Consider the following 16,527-nt stretch of genomic DNA (forward strand, 5'->3'; position numbering starts at 1 on the left):
TTGTTTGGTGTGAGATAATATAAATACACAGAGATGCTACAGGGTGGTGTAGTGTCAGGAGAGGTGCTTAATGTCATCCAGATGTACTCTTTATAAATAATACCATGACAGGCGACAGACATCATTAGTGTTTTGCGATGGGCGGAAAGAGTCTATATGTTTGTGTTTGTGTTTGTGTGTGTGTGTGTGTGTGTGTGTGTGTGTGTGATGGGCTCTCGATGGCGTAGCGTTCATTGGAAGTGAAATGTGTGTGTGTGTGTGTGTGTGTGTGGGTGTGTGTTTGTGGATGTGTGTTTCTGGGTGTGCTTGTACGTGTGTGTGTGTGTGTGTGTGTGTGTGTGTGTGTGTGTGTGTGTGTGTGTGTGTGTGTGTGTGTGTGTGTGTGTGTGCGTGTGTGATGGGCTCTCGATGGCGTAGCGTTCATTGGAAGTGAAATTGCAGTAAATATGGTAGAAAATCTGAAGTAATTTGAAAGATGGCAGAAAATCTGAGGTAATCATTTCAATCTCTTCCTCCCCCTTTTTCACATATTTCCAGTTAGCAAAGCGTTAGAGCTGAGATGATGTGATGTGAAAGCCTGTAATTTATTGTTATTTGAGAGAAAAGCCTAATTTCTGTTATCTTAAAAGGGTGTGAGTCACTCACACAGATTAACATCTCAATATTACTTGAAGATTTCATGCAAAATTCAGAGAGAAGAAGAGAGAAGAAGAGAGAGAGAAGAGAGAGAAAAGAGAGAGAAAAGAGAGAGAGAAGAGAGAGAGAAGAAGAGAAAGAGAAGAAGAGAGAGAAGAAAAGAGAGAAGAAAAGAGAGAAGAAAAGAGAGAGAAGAAGAGAGAGAAGAGAGAGAAGAAGAGAGAGAAGAAGAGAGAGAAGAAGAAGAGAGAGAGAGAAGAAGAGATAGAGAGAAGAAGAGAGAGAGATAAAGAGAGAGGGATGGAGATAGGAAGAGAAAGAATGAACACATATACAGATAGATCCACACATGTACAGTTGAAGTCGGAAGTTTACATACAATTTAGCCAAATTTATTTAAAATCAGTTTTTCATCATTGCTGACATTTAATCTTAGTAAAAATGTCATGTCTTAGGTCATTAAGGATCACCACTGTTTTTTAAGAATGTGAAATGTCAGAATTAATAGTAGAGAGAATTATTTATTTCAGATTTATTTATTTCATCACATTCACCGTGGGTCAGAAGTGACTCAATTAGTATTGGGTAGCATTGCCTTTAAAATGTTTTATTTGGATCAAACATTTCGGGTAACCTTCCTCAAGCTTCCCACAATAAGTTGGGTGAATTTTGGCCCATTCCTCCTGACATAGCTGGTGTAACTGAGTCAGGTTTGTAGGCCTCCATGCTTGCACATGCTTCTTCAGTTCTGCCCTCAAATTTTCTATAGGATTGAGGTCAGGGCTTTGTGATGGCCACTCCAATACCTTGACTTTGTTGTCCTTAAGCAATTATGCCACAACTTTGGAAGTATACTTGGGGTCATTGTCCATTTGGAAGACCAATTTGCGACCAAGCTTTAAATTCCTGGCTGTTGTCTTGAGATGTTGCTTCAATATATCCAGATATTTTTCCTGCCTCATGATGCCATCTATTTTGTGAAGTGCACTAGTCCCTCCTGCAGCAAAGCACCCACACAACATGATGCTGCCACCCCCATGCCTCACAGTTGGGATGGTGTTCTTCAGCTTGCAAGCATCCCCCTTTTTTTCCAAAATATAACGATGGTCATTATGGCCAATTAGTTCTATTTTTGTTTTATCAGAATAGAGGACATTCGTCCAAAAAGTACGATCTTTGTCCCCATGTGCAAACTGTAGTCTGGCTTTTTTATGGCGGTTTTGGAGCAGCGACTTCTTCCTTGCTGAGCGGCCTTTTGGGTTATGTCGATATAGAACTCATATTAATGTGGACATAGATACTTTAACCTGTTGGGGATAGGGGGCAGTATTTGCACGGCTGGATAAAAAAACGTACCCGATTTAATCTGGTTACTACTCCTGCCCAGAAACTAGAATATGCATATAATTATTAGCTTTGGATAGAAAACACTCCAAAGTTTCTAAAACTGTTTGAATGGTGTCTGTGAGTATAACAGAACTCATATGGCAGGCAAAAACCTGAGAAGATTCCAAACAGGAAGTACCCTCTCTGACCATTCCTTGGGCTTCTTGCCTCTGTTTATTGAACATTTAGGATCTTTGCTGTAACGTGACACTTCCTACGGCTCCCATAGGCTCTCAGAACCCGGGAAAAAGCTGAATGATATCGAGGCAGCCCCTGGCTGAAACACATTAGCGCGTTTGGTAAGTGGCCGATCAGAGGACCATCAGACTGGGGCTTGTGCACGAGGGCACGAGATGTTTTTATTTTCTCTCTCTTTGAACGAAAACCACCACTCCCGGTCGGAATATTATCGCTTTTTTACGAGAAAAATTGCATAAAAATTGATTTAAAACAGCGGTTGACATGCTTCGAAGTACGGTAATGGAATATTTAGAAATGTTTTCTCACAAAATGCGTCGTGCTCGTCACCCTTCTTTACCATTCGGATAGTGTCTTGAACGCACGAACAAAACGCCGCTATTTGGATATAACTATGGATTATTTGGGACCAAACCAACATTTGTTATTGAAGTAGAAGTCCTGGGAGTGCATTCTGACGAACAACAGCAAAGGTAATAACATTTTTCTTATAGTAAATCTGACTTTGGTGAGTGCTAAACTTGCTGAGTGTCTAAATAGCTAGCCCTGTGATGCCGGGCTATCTACTGAGAATATTGCAAAATGTGCTTTCACCGAAAAGCTATTTTAAAATCGGACATAGCGAGTGCATAGAGGAGTTCTGTATCTATAATTCTTAAAATAATTGTTATGTTTTTTGTGAACGTTTATCGTGAGTAATTTAGTAAATTCCCCGGAAGTGTTCGGTGGGAATGCTAGTCACATGCTAGTCACATGCTAATGTAAAAAGCTGGTTTTTGATATAAATATGAACTTGATTGAACAAACCATGCATGTATTGTATAACATAATGTCCTAGGGGTGTCATCTGATGAAGATCATCAAAGGTTAGTGCTGCATTTAACTGTGGTTTGGGTTTATGTGACATTATATGCTAGCTTGAAAAATGGGTGTCTGATTATTTCTGGCTGGGTACTCTGCTGACATAATCTAATGTTTTGCTTTTGTTGTAAAGCCTTTTTGAAATCGGACAGTGTGGTTAGATTAACGAGAGTCTTGTCTTTAAAATGGTGTAAAATAGTCATATGTTTGAGAAATTGAAGTAATAGCATTTCTAAGGTATTTGAATATCGCGCCACGGGATTACACTGGCTGTTGTGCCCATAGAGGTTAATACCTGTTTCCTCCAGCATCTTCACAATGTCCATTGCTGTTGTTGTGAGATTGATTTGCACTTTTCGCACGCACCAAAGTTCGTTCATCTCTAGGAGACAGAATGTGTCTCCTTCCTGAGCGGTAAGATGGCTGCGTGGTCCCATGGTGTTTATACTTGCGTACTGTTGTTTGTACAGATGAACCTAGTACCTTCATAAGTTTGGAAATTGCTCCCAAAGATGAACCAGACTTCTTTCTGGAGGTCTACAAATGTTTTTCTGAGGTCTTGGATGATTTCTTTTGATTTTCCCATGATGTCAAGCACAGAGGCACTGAGTTTGATGGTAAGCCTTGAAATACATCCACAGGTACACCTCCAATTGACTCAAATGATGTCAATTAGCCTATCAGAAGCTTCTAAAGCCATGACATAATTTTATGGATTTTTCCAAGATGTTTAAAGCACAGTCAACTTAGTGTATGTAAACTTCTGACCCACTCGAATTGTGATACAGTGAATTACAAGCAAAAATTAAAGCAGGAAGCACCAGTAACTCGGTCAATAAAAAAGTGGTCAGATGAAGCAGAAGCTAAACTACAGGACTGTTTTGCTAGCACAGACTGGAATATGTTCCGGGATTCTTCAGATGGAATTGAGGAGTACACCACATCAGCCACTGGCTTTATCAATAAATGCATCGAGGACCTACTGTGACTGTATGTACATACCCCAACCAGAAGACATGGATTACAGGCAACGTTTGCACTGAGCTAAAGGGTAGAGCTGCCACTTTCATGGTGCGGAACTCTAACCCGGAAGCTTACAAGAAATCCTGCTATGCCCTGCGACAAACCATCAAACAGGCAAAGCATCAATTCAGGGCTAAGATTGAATCATACTACACCAGCTCTGACGCTCATCTTATGTGGCAGGGCTTGCAAACTTTTACAGACTACAAAGGGAAGGACAACCACGAGCTGCCCAGTGACACGAGCCTACCAGATGAGCTAAACCACTTCTATGCTCGCTTCGAGGCAAGCAACACTGAGGCATGCATGAGAGCATCAGCTGTTCTGGACGACTATGTGATCACGCTCTCCGTAGCCGATGTGAGTAAGACCTTTAGACAGGTCAACATACAAAAGGCTGCCGGCCAGACAGATTACCAGGACATGTGCTCCAGGCATGTGCTGACCAACTGGCAGGTGTCTTCACTGACATTTTCAAAATGTCCCTGATTGAGTCTGTAGTACCAACATGTTGTGCCCAAGAACACAAAGGCAACCTGCCTAAATTATTACAGACCCGTAGCACTCACGTCAGTAGCCATGAAGTGCTTTGAAATGTTGGTAATGGCTTACATCAACACCATTATCCCAGAAATCCTAGACCCACTCCAATTTCCATAGCGCCCAAACAGATCCACAGATGATGCAATCTCTATTGCACTCCACACTGCCCTTTTCCACCTGGACAAAAGGAACACTTATGTGAGAATGCTATTCATTGACCACAGCTCAGCGTTCAACACCATAGTGCCCTCAAATCTCATCAATAAGCTAAGGACCCTGGGACTAAACACCTCCCTCTGCAACTGGATCCTGGTATTCCTGATGGGCCGCCCCCAGGTGGTGAGGGTAGGTAAATCAAAATCAAATCAAATTTATTTTTATATAGCCCTTCGTACATCAGCTGATATTCTCAAAGTGCTGTACAGAAACCCAGCCTAAATCCCCAAACAGCAAGCAAAGCATGTGAAAGAAGCACGGTGGCTAGGAAAAACTCCCTAGGAAAAACTCCCTAGAAAGGCCAAAAACCTAGGAAGAAACCTAGAGAGGAACCAGGCTATGAGGGGTGGCCAGTCCTCTTCTGGCTGTGCAGGGTGGATATTATAACAGAACATGGTCAAGATGTTAAACTGTTAAAATGTTCATAAATGACCAGCATGGTCAAATAATAATAATCATAGTAGTTGTCGAGGGTGCAACAAGCACGTCCGGTGAACAGGTCAGGGTTCCATAGCCGCAGGCAGAACAGTTGAAACTGGAGCAGCAGCACGGCCAGGTGGACTGGGGACAGCAAGGAGTCATCATACCAGGTAGTCCTGAGGCATGGTCCTAGGGCTCAGGTTCTCCGAGAGAAAGACAGAAAGAGAGAAAGACAGAATTAGAGAGAGCATATTTAAATACACACAGGACACCGGATAAGACAAGAGAAATACTCCAGATGTAACAGACTGACCCTAGCCCCCCGACACATAAACTACTGCAGCATAAATACTGGAGGCTGAGACAGGAGGGATCAGAAGACACTGTGGCCCCATCCGATGATACCCCCGGACAGGGCCAAACAGGCAGGATATAACCCCACCCACTTTGCCAAAGCACAGCCCCCACACCACTAGAGGGATGTCTCCAACCACCAACTTACCGTCCTAAGACAAGGCCGAGTATAGCCCACAACGATCTCCGCCATGGCACAACCCAAGGGGGGGGCGCCAACCCAGACAGGAAGACCACGTCAGTGACTCAACCCACTCAAGTGACGCACCCCTCCCATGGACGGCATGGAAGAACACCAGTAGGCCAGTGACTCAGCCCCTGTAAAAGGGTTAGAGGCAGAGAATCCCAGTGGAAAGAGGGGAACCGGCAAGGCAGACAGCAAGGGCGGTTCGTTGCTCCAGCCTTTCCGTTCACCTTCACACTCCTGGGCCAGACTATACTTAATCATAGGACCTACTGAAGAGATAAGTCTTCAGTAAAGACTTAAAGGTTGAGACTGAGTCTGCGTCTCTCACATTGGTAGGCAGACCATTCCATAAAAATGGAGCTCTATAGGAGAAAGCCCTACCTCCAGCCGTTTGCTTAGAAATTCTAGGGACAATTAGGAGGCCTGCGTCTTGTGACCGTAGCGTACGTGTAGGTATGTACGGCAGGACCAAATCGGAAAGATAGGTAGGAGCAAGCCCATGTAATCCTTTGTAGGTTAACAGTAAAACCTTGAAATCAGCCCTTGCCTTAACAGGAAGCCAGTGTAGGGAGGCCAGCACTGGAGTAATATGATCAAACTTTTTGGTTCTAGTCAGGATTCTAGCAGCCGTATTTAGCACTAACTGAAGTTTATTTAGTGCTTTATCCGGGTAGCCGGAAAGTAGAGCATTGCAGTAGTCCAGCCTAGAAGTAACAAAAGCATGGATTAATTTTTCTGCGTCATTTTTGGACAGAAAATTTCTGATTTTTGCAATATTACGTAGATGGAAAAAAGCTGTCCTTGAAACAGTCTTGATATGTTCTTCAAAAGAGAGATCAGGGTCCAGAGTAACGCCGAGGTCCTTCACAGTTTTATTTGAGACGACTGTACAACCATCCAGATTAATTGTCAGATTCAACAGAAGATCTCTTTGTTTCTTGGGACTTGAGGCTTTACAGGTAGCAACACATCTGCCGCACTGATCCTCAACACTGGAGCTCCCCAGGGGTGCGTGCTCAGTACCCTCCTGTACTCCCTGTTCACCCACGACTGCATGGCCATGCACGACTCCAACACCATCATTAACCTCTTACATCTAGACGTTCCGCTAGCGGAACACCTGCTCCAATATCCAATGATGGGCGTGGCGCGAAATACAAAGTCCTCGAAAATCCGAAAACTTCCATTTTTCAAACATATGACTATTTTACACCATTTTAAAGACAAGACTCTCCTTTATCTAACCACACTGTCCGATTTCAAAAAGGCTTTACAGCAAAAGCAAAACATTAGATTATGTCAGCAGAGTACCCAGCCAGAAATAATCAGACACCCATTTTTCAAGCTAGCATATAATGTCACAAAAAACAAAACCACAGCTAAATGCAGCACTAACCTTTGATGATCTTCATCAGATGACACTCCTAGGACATTATGTTATACAATACATGCATGTTTTGTTCAATCAAGTTCATATTTATATCAAAAACCAGCTTTTTACATTAGCATGTGTTGTTCAGAACTAGCATTCCCACCGAACACTTCCGGTGAATTTATTAATTACTCACGATAAATGTTCACAAAAAACATAACAATTATTTTAAGAATTATAGATACAGAACTCCTACATGCAATCACGGTGTCAGATTTTAAAATAGCTTTTCGTTGAAAGCACATTTTGCAATATTCTGAGTAGATAGCTCGCCATCACGGGCTAGCTATTTTGACACCCAGCAAGTTTGGTACTCACCAAACTCAGATTTACTATAAGAAAAATGTTATTACCTTTGCTGTTGTTCGTCAAAATGCACTCCCAGGACTTCTACTTCAATAACAAATGTTGGTTTGGTCCCAAATAATCCATAGTTATATCCAAATAGCGGCGTTTTGTTGTGCGTTCAAGACACTATCCGAAGGGTAAAGAAGGGTGACGTGCCCGGCGCTTTTCGTGACAAAAAAATGCAAAATATTCCATTACCGTACTTCGAAGCATGTCAAACGCTGTTTAAAATCAATTTTTATGCGATTTTTCTCGTAAAAAAGCGATAATATTCCGACCGGGAGTCGTTGTTTTCGTTCAAAGACAGAGAAAGTAAAATGGACTCTTCTCGTGCATGCGCGCACCAGTCTCATTGTCCTCAGATCGACCACTTACCAAATGCGCTACTGTTTTTCAGCCATGGCCTGCAAAGTCATCATTCAACGTTCTGGCGCCTTCTGAGAGCCTATGGGAGCGTTAGAAAATGTCACGTTACAGCAGAGATCCCCTGTTTTGGACAGAGATAACAAAGAAGGCCAAGAAATGGTCAGAGAGGGCGCGTCCTGTTTGGAATCTTCTCAGGTTTTGACCTTCCAAATGAGTTCTGTTATACTCACAGACACCATTCAAACAGTTTTAGAAACTTTGGAGTGTTTTCTATCCAAAGCTAATAAGTATATGCATATTCTAGTTTCTGGGCAGGAGTAATAATCAGATTAAATCGGGTACGTTTTTTATCCGGCCGTGAAAATACTGCCCCCTATCCATAAAAAGTTAACTTTGCAGACAACACAACAGTGGTAGGCCTGATCACCGACAACGATAAGACAGCCTATAGGGAGGAGGTCAGAGACCTGGCCGGGTGGTGCCAGAATAACAACCTATCCCTCGATGTAACCAAGACTAAGAAGATGATTGTGGACTACAGCAAAAGGAGGATCGAGCACACCCCCATTCTCATCGACAGGGCTGTAGTGGAGCAGGTTGAGAGCTTCAAGTATCTTGGTGTCAACATCAACAACAAACTAGAATGGTCCAAACACACCAAGACAGTTGTGAAGAGGGCACGACAGAGCCTATTCCCCCTCAGGAAACTAAAAAGATTTGGCATGGGTCCTGAGATTCTCAAAAGGTTCTACAGCTGCAACATCGAGAGCATCCTGACTGGTTGCATCACTGCCTGGTATGGCAATTGCTCAGCCTCTGACCGCAAGGCACTACAGAGGGCAGTGGGTACGGCCCAGTACATCACTGGGGCTAAGCTGCCTGCCATCCAGGACCTCAACACCAGGCAATGTCAGAGGAAGGCCCTAAAAATTGTCAAAGACCCAAGCCACCCCAGTCATAGACTGTTCTCTCTACTACCGTGTGGCAAGTGGTACCGGAGTGCCAAGTCTAGGATAAAAAGGCTTCTCAACAGTTTTTACCCCCAAGCCATAAGACTCCTGAACAGGTAATCAAATGGCTACCTGGACTATTTGCATTGTGTGCCCCCCCAACCCCTCTTTTTATGCTGCTGCTACTCTCTGTTATCATATATGCATAGTCACTTTAACTATACATTCATGTACATACTACCTCAATTGGGCCGACCAACCAATGCTCCCGCACATTGGCTAACCGGGCTATCTGCATTGTGTCCCACCACCCACCAACCCCTCTTTTACGCTACTGCTACTCTCTGTTCATCATATATACATAGTCACTTTAACCATATCTACATGTACATACTACCTCAATCAGTCTGACTAACCGGTGTCTGTATGTAGCCTCGCTACTTTTATAGCCTCGCTACTGTATATAGCCTGTCTTTTTACTGTTGTTTTATTTCTTTACCTAGCTATTGTTCACCTAATACCTTTTTTATGCTATTGGTTAGATCCTGTAAATCAGCATTTCACTGTAAGGTCTTCACCTGTTGTATTCGGCGCACGTGACAAATACACTTTGATTTGATTTGAAATTATCTGTCTGTAAACAATTGTTGGAAAAATGACTTGTATCATGCACAAAGTAGATGTCTTAACCAACTTGCCAAAAGTAGTTTGTTATCAAGAAATTTGTGGAGTGGTTGAAAAATGATATTTAATGACTCCAACCTTAGTGTATGTAAACTTCCAATTTCAACTTTAGCTACTAATAGATAGAAAGTGCCCATTTTAGTAGTATTGTATCAAATCAAAGTAAACAATGCATTACGTAATCTCCCAAAACACTGCAAATAGCAGATCCAAACGACATAAACCATTGATTGTGGTGGTTGAAATGCAGCAAATTGCTCATCTCATGTATAAAACCTCCCATTATAGGCTTGCCGACATGCTGTTCTTCACACTACTCTCTATGTCTCTCTCTCTCTCTCTGTCTCGCTCTCTCCATTTATCACGCTCTCTCACTCTCTGATTTTCTCTCTCTCTCTCTCTCCGCTCCCTAATACTTAAAATGAGCCAAAGAAACATCCTGGGATTTAGGAACTAGTGAAAAGGTGATATAACTTTGCGGACAATACTTTTTTCTATTCCCTTAGTGGTACAGTACAGCGAACACAGCAGGGTCATTGACTGAAAAGGCTGAATGGTTAGTCAGATTAAACTGGTTATTGTTTAACTTAATTGCCTGAAGCTCTTAAGTTGAGGAAGGAAGGAACAGGGAAGGGGAACAGGGCACTTGAAGAATGTCCTTTCCTCCTCTCTCTCTCTCGCTCTCTCGCTCTCTCTCTCTGTCTCACTCTCTGTCTCTCTTCAATTCAATTCGAAGGGATTTATTGGAAAACATCTGTTTACATTGCCAAAGCAAGTGAAATAGAAAATAAACAACAGTGAAATAAACAGTAAAAAAAAAATCAACAGTAAACATTACACTCGCAAACGTTTCAAATGAATAGAGACATTTCAAATGTCATATTATGGCTATGTAGAGTGTTGTAATGATGTGCACATATTTAAAGTACAAAAGGGAAAGGAAATAAACATAAATATGGGTTGTATTTACAATGGTGTTTGTTCTTCACTGGTTGACCTTTTCTTGTGGCAACAGGTCACAAATCGTGCTGCTGTGATGGCACACTGTGGTATTTCACCCAGTAGATATGGGAGTTTATCAAAATTGGATTTGTTTTCAAATTCTTTGTGGGTCTGTGTAATCTGAGGGAAATATGTGTCTCTAAAACGTGACTCGTTTCAGGAAACTAGGCGTATGTAGTAGTTCACTATTTCACAGGAGAGGCATTTTCGGCCAGAAATGTCTTCTGGAATATGTGAACTTTCATGTGCCTTAATAGCAAACTTGTATGCCATCTGTAAATACGAATAAAAAATTTAAATTACGAGCCTACTTGGTTTAGCCACAGAAAAAGTCAGCAACCTTCCCGCTAGCCATGATTGGCTGAGATAATGAGTGGGCTGGACATACCGAGAGATGAGTTTGGATTGCAATATAGTACGCCTCTGTCTATTTGAGCTGGTCAGTATGTGTAGGTAATCTGCCTAACATGGCTTTAAAAAATATATATATATCACATTGTAGATCTGCATAAGTGTTGCTCTCAACTTTCTGGAGGACTGAGTTTTGAAAACAGTGGAATTCTAGTATGATAGCTAAGAAGATGGAGAAAACACCTGTCTCTGGATTACATCTTCAAACTAAGGGCAACCATGGCATCCGTGACAGGGAGAAGAGTCCATTCCATGTGTACGGGTACGATAATCCAGCTAGCTACATTTTCAGATATTACATGTTTCAAATTTTGACGCTTATACCACGTCAAGTTAAAGTGTACTGTTAGCTTGCTAGCTAAAGTTAGCTAGCTGGCTCACTTGCTAATGTTACGTGTATGATCTTATTATTTGTATCTCAGAGCCATTTGCTTTGCTAGTTATAGCCAAATGTTAGCTAGATGACATTGAACCTGGTAGGTTAGCTACCTGCATATTCATGCAGCGTAGTAACGTCATGAGTTGGGATTATGGTTCATTGTTTAGCTAGCTAGCTACATGTCTTAACCTCTATGGGCTAGGTGGGACGCTTGCGTCCCACCTACTCAACAGCCAGTGTAATCCCGTGGCGCGTTATTCAAATACCTTAGAAATGCAAAACCTTCAATTTTTCAAAAATATGACTATTTTACACCATTTTAAAGATAAGACTCTCGTTAATCTAACCACACTGTCCGATTTCAAAAAGGCTTTACAACGAAAGCAAAACATTAGATTATGTCAGCAGAGTACCCAGCCAGAAATAATCAGACACCCATTTTTCAAGCTAGCATATAATGTCACATAAACCCAAACCACAGCTAAATGTAGCACTAACCTTTGATGATCTTCATCAGATGACAACCCTAGGACATTATGTTATACAATACATGCATGTTTTGTTCAATCAAGTTCATATTTATATCAAAAACCAGCTTTTTACATTAGCATGTGACTAGCATGTGACTAGCATTCCCACTGAACACTGCCGGTGAATTTACTAAATTACTCACGATAAACGTTCACAAAAAACATAACAATTATTTTAAGAATTATAGATACAGAATTCCTCTATGCACTCGATATGTCCGATTTTAAAATAGCTTTTCGGTGAAAGCATATTTTGCAATATTCTCAGTAGATAGCCCGGCATCACAGGGCTAGCTATTTAGACACCCAGCAAGTTTAGCACTCATCAAAGTCAGATTTACTATAAGAAAAATGTTATTACCTTTGCTGTCTTCGTCAGAATGCACTCCCAGGACTTCTACTTCAATAACAAATGTTGGTTTGGTCCAAAATAATCCATCGTTATATCCAAACAGCGGGGTTTTGTTCGTGCGTTCAAGACACTATCCGAAAGGGTAAATAAGGGTGGCGAGCATGGCGCAATTCGTGACAAAAAAAATCTAAATATTCCATTACCGTACTTCGAAGCATGTCAACCGCTGTTTAAAATCCATTTTTATGCCATTTTTCTCATAAAAAAGCGATAATATTCCGACCGGGAATCTGCGTTTAGGTAAACAGACAAAAGAAAAGAAAGCATTCGGTCGAGTCGGGCACGTGCCTAAGCCCATAGAACTCTGAGTGGCCACTTGCCAAAATCGATGAAGTGTTTCAGCCAGAGCCTGCCTCGATATCGTTCAGCTTTTTCCCGGGCTCTGAGAGCCTATGGGAGCCGTAGGAAGTGTCACGTTATTGCGAAGATCCTCAGTCTTCAATAAAAAGAGCCAAGATGAAACATTACTTCTCAGACAGGCCACTTCCTGCATGAAATCTTCTCAGGTTTTGGCCTGCCATATGAGTTCTGTTATACTCACAGACACCATTCAAACAGTTTTAGAAACTTTAGGGTGTTTTCTATCCAAAGCCAATAATTATATGCATATTCTAGTTACTGGGCAGGAGTAGTAACCAGATTAAATTGGGTACGTTTTTTATCCGGCTGTGTCAATACTGCCCCCTAGCCCTAACAGGTTTTAACAAAAGACTCCATTATGCAAGTAACAATTTTAATAGAATGTCACTGCCACCACTGTTGATAGACATAGCTGGTAAATTCACTTTGGCTATCTACTCCGATTTCAGAGCACTCTCGTCTGAGTGTGCCAGAGCAGAGAATAACTGATGAATTTGCGAATGCTCAACACCTGTTGAATATGGCAAAAAACATTAGCAAAAAAGCACAAAATGATGCCAGCAGCACAGTTGCAGTCACCAACGCAGTTGCAGTTACCAGTTGCAGTCACCAAGTAAGCCAGTTAGCTTGGGTGCTTGACTGCTGTTGTTAGGGCAGAACACTCAGATCAACCCTTAAAGAGATGGGTGGGGCTAAGGCTTAAGAGGGTGGGAACGATGCTGAAATGGTGTAGACAAGGAAGAGCTCTCCAGTAGGTACCAAAACATTCAACGTTCATTTTCTCAACATTCAAAGCAGAGTTACTTTCCCATTGTTCCTCACATGCAGTGTATGATATATCATTTTGTAGCTCTGATTCTCTGCTTTTATCCAATGTAAAAAAACATAATTTCTCATTTTGCTTTTATGACCGAATCAAGGGGTTCGGTCACATATGGTCATACATTTGTCAGAAGGTTAGGAAGTGCAGCTCAGTTTCCACCTCATTTTGTAGGCAGTGTGCACATAAACTGTCTTCTCTTAATCTTAAGCCTAGGCATCCCGCTAACGGGACAACTTCCGGTGAAACTGGAGGGCCAGCAATTCAAATAAATAATCATAACAATGATGGATATTACGTATTTAGGTACATATAACTGTCTTTTAAATCGGTTGAAAGCTTAATCTAACTGCACTCTCCGATTTGCAGTATCTATTACAGCAAAAACATGCCATGCAATTGTTTGAGGACGGTGCCTCATATCAACAACAACAAAAAAATCCACCGGCACAGGTTTCATAAATTCACAAATAACGATTAAATATTCACTTACTTTTTGAAACTCTTCCTCTGATTTGTCATCCAAAGGTTTCCAGCTAAAATCCTTCTTTATATCCCAAAAAGTCAGTTTAGTTGGCACCATTGATTTGTGTAATCAACTCGTTCAACAGAAAGGAAAGGTACGAAAATCTACCCCTAAACTTTGTTTCAACAAGTCAAAATATGTTTCTGTTTACTTCTCAGATACTCTAAAATGTAATCAAACTGAAGTATGGTCAATAGGAAACCGACTTTAGCATCTTCTCCGGGTTCATCTCTCTGTAGGTGAGTACTTTGCTATGGAAGGTTTGGGAATCGCTTCCTTGTAGTTGGTTGTAGAATTTATCGTCTCTTTTCTGTATTTTGATAATTAACGGGTATCGGCCAAATTCTGCTCTGCATGCAGTGTTTTGCGTTGTACACAGAGGACAATTTTGCAGTATTCTGCATGTGGAGTCTCAATTTGGTGTTTGTCTCATTTTGTGAATTCTTCATAGGTGATCGGACCCCAGACCTCACAACCATTTAGAGCAATGGGTTCTATAACGGATTCAAGTATTTTTTGCCAGATCCTAATCGGTATGTCAATTTTTATGTTATTTTTGATGGCGTAGAAGGCCCTTCATGCCTTGTCACTCAGATTATTCACACCTTTGTGAAAGTTACCTTTGGCGCTGATGTTTAAGCCAAGGTATGTATAGTTTTTTGTGGTGCTCTAGGGCAACGATGTCTAGATGGAATTTGTATTTGTTGTCCTGGCAACTGGACCTATTTAGGAACACCATTATTTTTGTCTTACTGAGATTTACTGTCAGGGCCCAGGTCTGTCAGAATCCGTGCAGAATATCTAGGTGCTGCTGTAGGCCCTCCTTGGTTGGGTACAGAAGCACCAGATCATCAGCAAACAGTAGGCACTTGATTTCAGATTCTAGTAGGGTGAGGCCGGGTGCTGCAGACTGTTCTAGTGCACTTGCCAATTCATTGATATACAGAGCTTTCAGGAAAGTGTTGAGACCCCTTGACTTTATCCACATTTTGTTATGTTACAGCCTTATTCTAAATTGGATTAAATAAATACAACATCCTCAGCAATCTATACACAATACCCCATAATGACAAAGCAAAAACAGCTTGGTAGAAATGTTCGCAAATGTATTAAAATGAAAAAACAGAAATACCTTATTTACATAAGTATTCAGACCCTTTGCTATGAGACTCGAAGTTGAGCTTAGGGGCATCATGTTTCTGTGTATCATCCTTGAGATGTTTCAACAACTTGATTGGAGTCCACCTGTGGAAAATAGAATTGATTGGACATGATTTGAAAAGGCACAGTCCCACAGTTGACAGTGCATGTCAGAGCAAAAACCAAGCCATGGGGTCAAAAGGAATTGTCAGTAGAGCTCCGAGACAGGATTGTGTCGAGGCACAAATCTGGGGAAGGGTGCCAAAACATTTCTGCAGCATTGAAGGTCCCCATCATTCTTAAGTGGAAGAAGTTTAAAACCACCAACACTCTTCCCAGAGCTGGCCGCCCGGCCAAACTGAGAAATTGGCAGAGAAGAGCCTTGAACAGGGGGGTGACCAAGGACCCGATGGTCACTGTGACAGCGCTCTAGAGTTCCTCTGTGGAGATGGGAGAAACTTCCAGAAGGACAACCATCTCTGCAGCACTCTACCAATCAGGCCAATTAGGCCTTTATGGTAGAGTGGCCAGACGCAAGTCACTCTTCAGTAAAAGGCACATGACAGCCCTCTTGGAGTTTGCCAAAAGGCACCTAAAGACTCTCAAACCAATAGAAACAAGATTCTCTGGTCTGAGAAAACCAAGATTGAACTCTTTGGTCTGAATGCAAAGCATCACGTCTGGAGGAAACTTGGCACCACCCCTACGATGAAGCATGGTGGTGGCAGCATCATGCTGTGGGGATATTTTTCAGCAGCAGGGACTGGGAGACTAGTCAGGATCGAGGCAAAAATGAACGGAGCAAAGTACAGTGAGATCCTTAATGAAAACCTGCTCCAGAGCGCTCAGGACCTCAGACTGGGGCGAAAGTTCACCTTCCAACAGGACAATGACCCTAAGCACACAGCCAAGATAATGCAGGATTGGCTTCGGAAAAAGTCTCTGATTGTCTTTGAGTGGCCCAGCCAGAGCCCGGACTTGAACCCGATCGAACATCTCTGTGCATCCCATGTAGTCTGTAATAGTTTGCAAGCCCTGCCACATCCAACGAGTGTCAGAGCTGGTGTAGTACGATTCGATCTTAGTCCTGTTTTGATGCTTTGCCTGTTTGATGGTTCGTTGGAGGGCATAGCGGGATTTCTTATAAGCTTCCGGGTTAGAGTCCCGCTTGTTGAAAAGAGGCAGCTCTAGCCTTTAGCTCATTGCGGATGTTGCCTGTTATCCATGGCTTCTGGTTGGGGTATGTATGTACGGTCACTGTGGGGATGACATCCTCGATGCACTTATTGTTAAAGCCAGTGACTGATGTGGTGTACTCCTCAATGCCATCGGAAGAATCCTGG

The sequence above is a fragment of the Salmo salar genome, chromosome 12 (assembly GCF_965601325.2).
Source record: "Salmo salar chromosome 12, fSalSal1, whole genome shotgun sequence".
NCBI classification, from domain to species: Eukaryota; Metazoa; Chordata; class Actinopteri; order Salmoniformes; family Salmonidae; genus Salmo; species Salmo salar.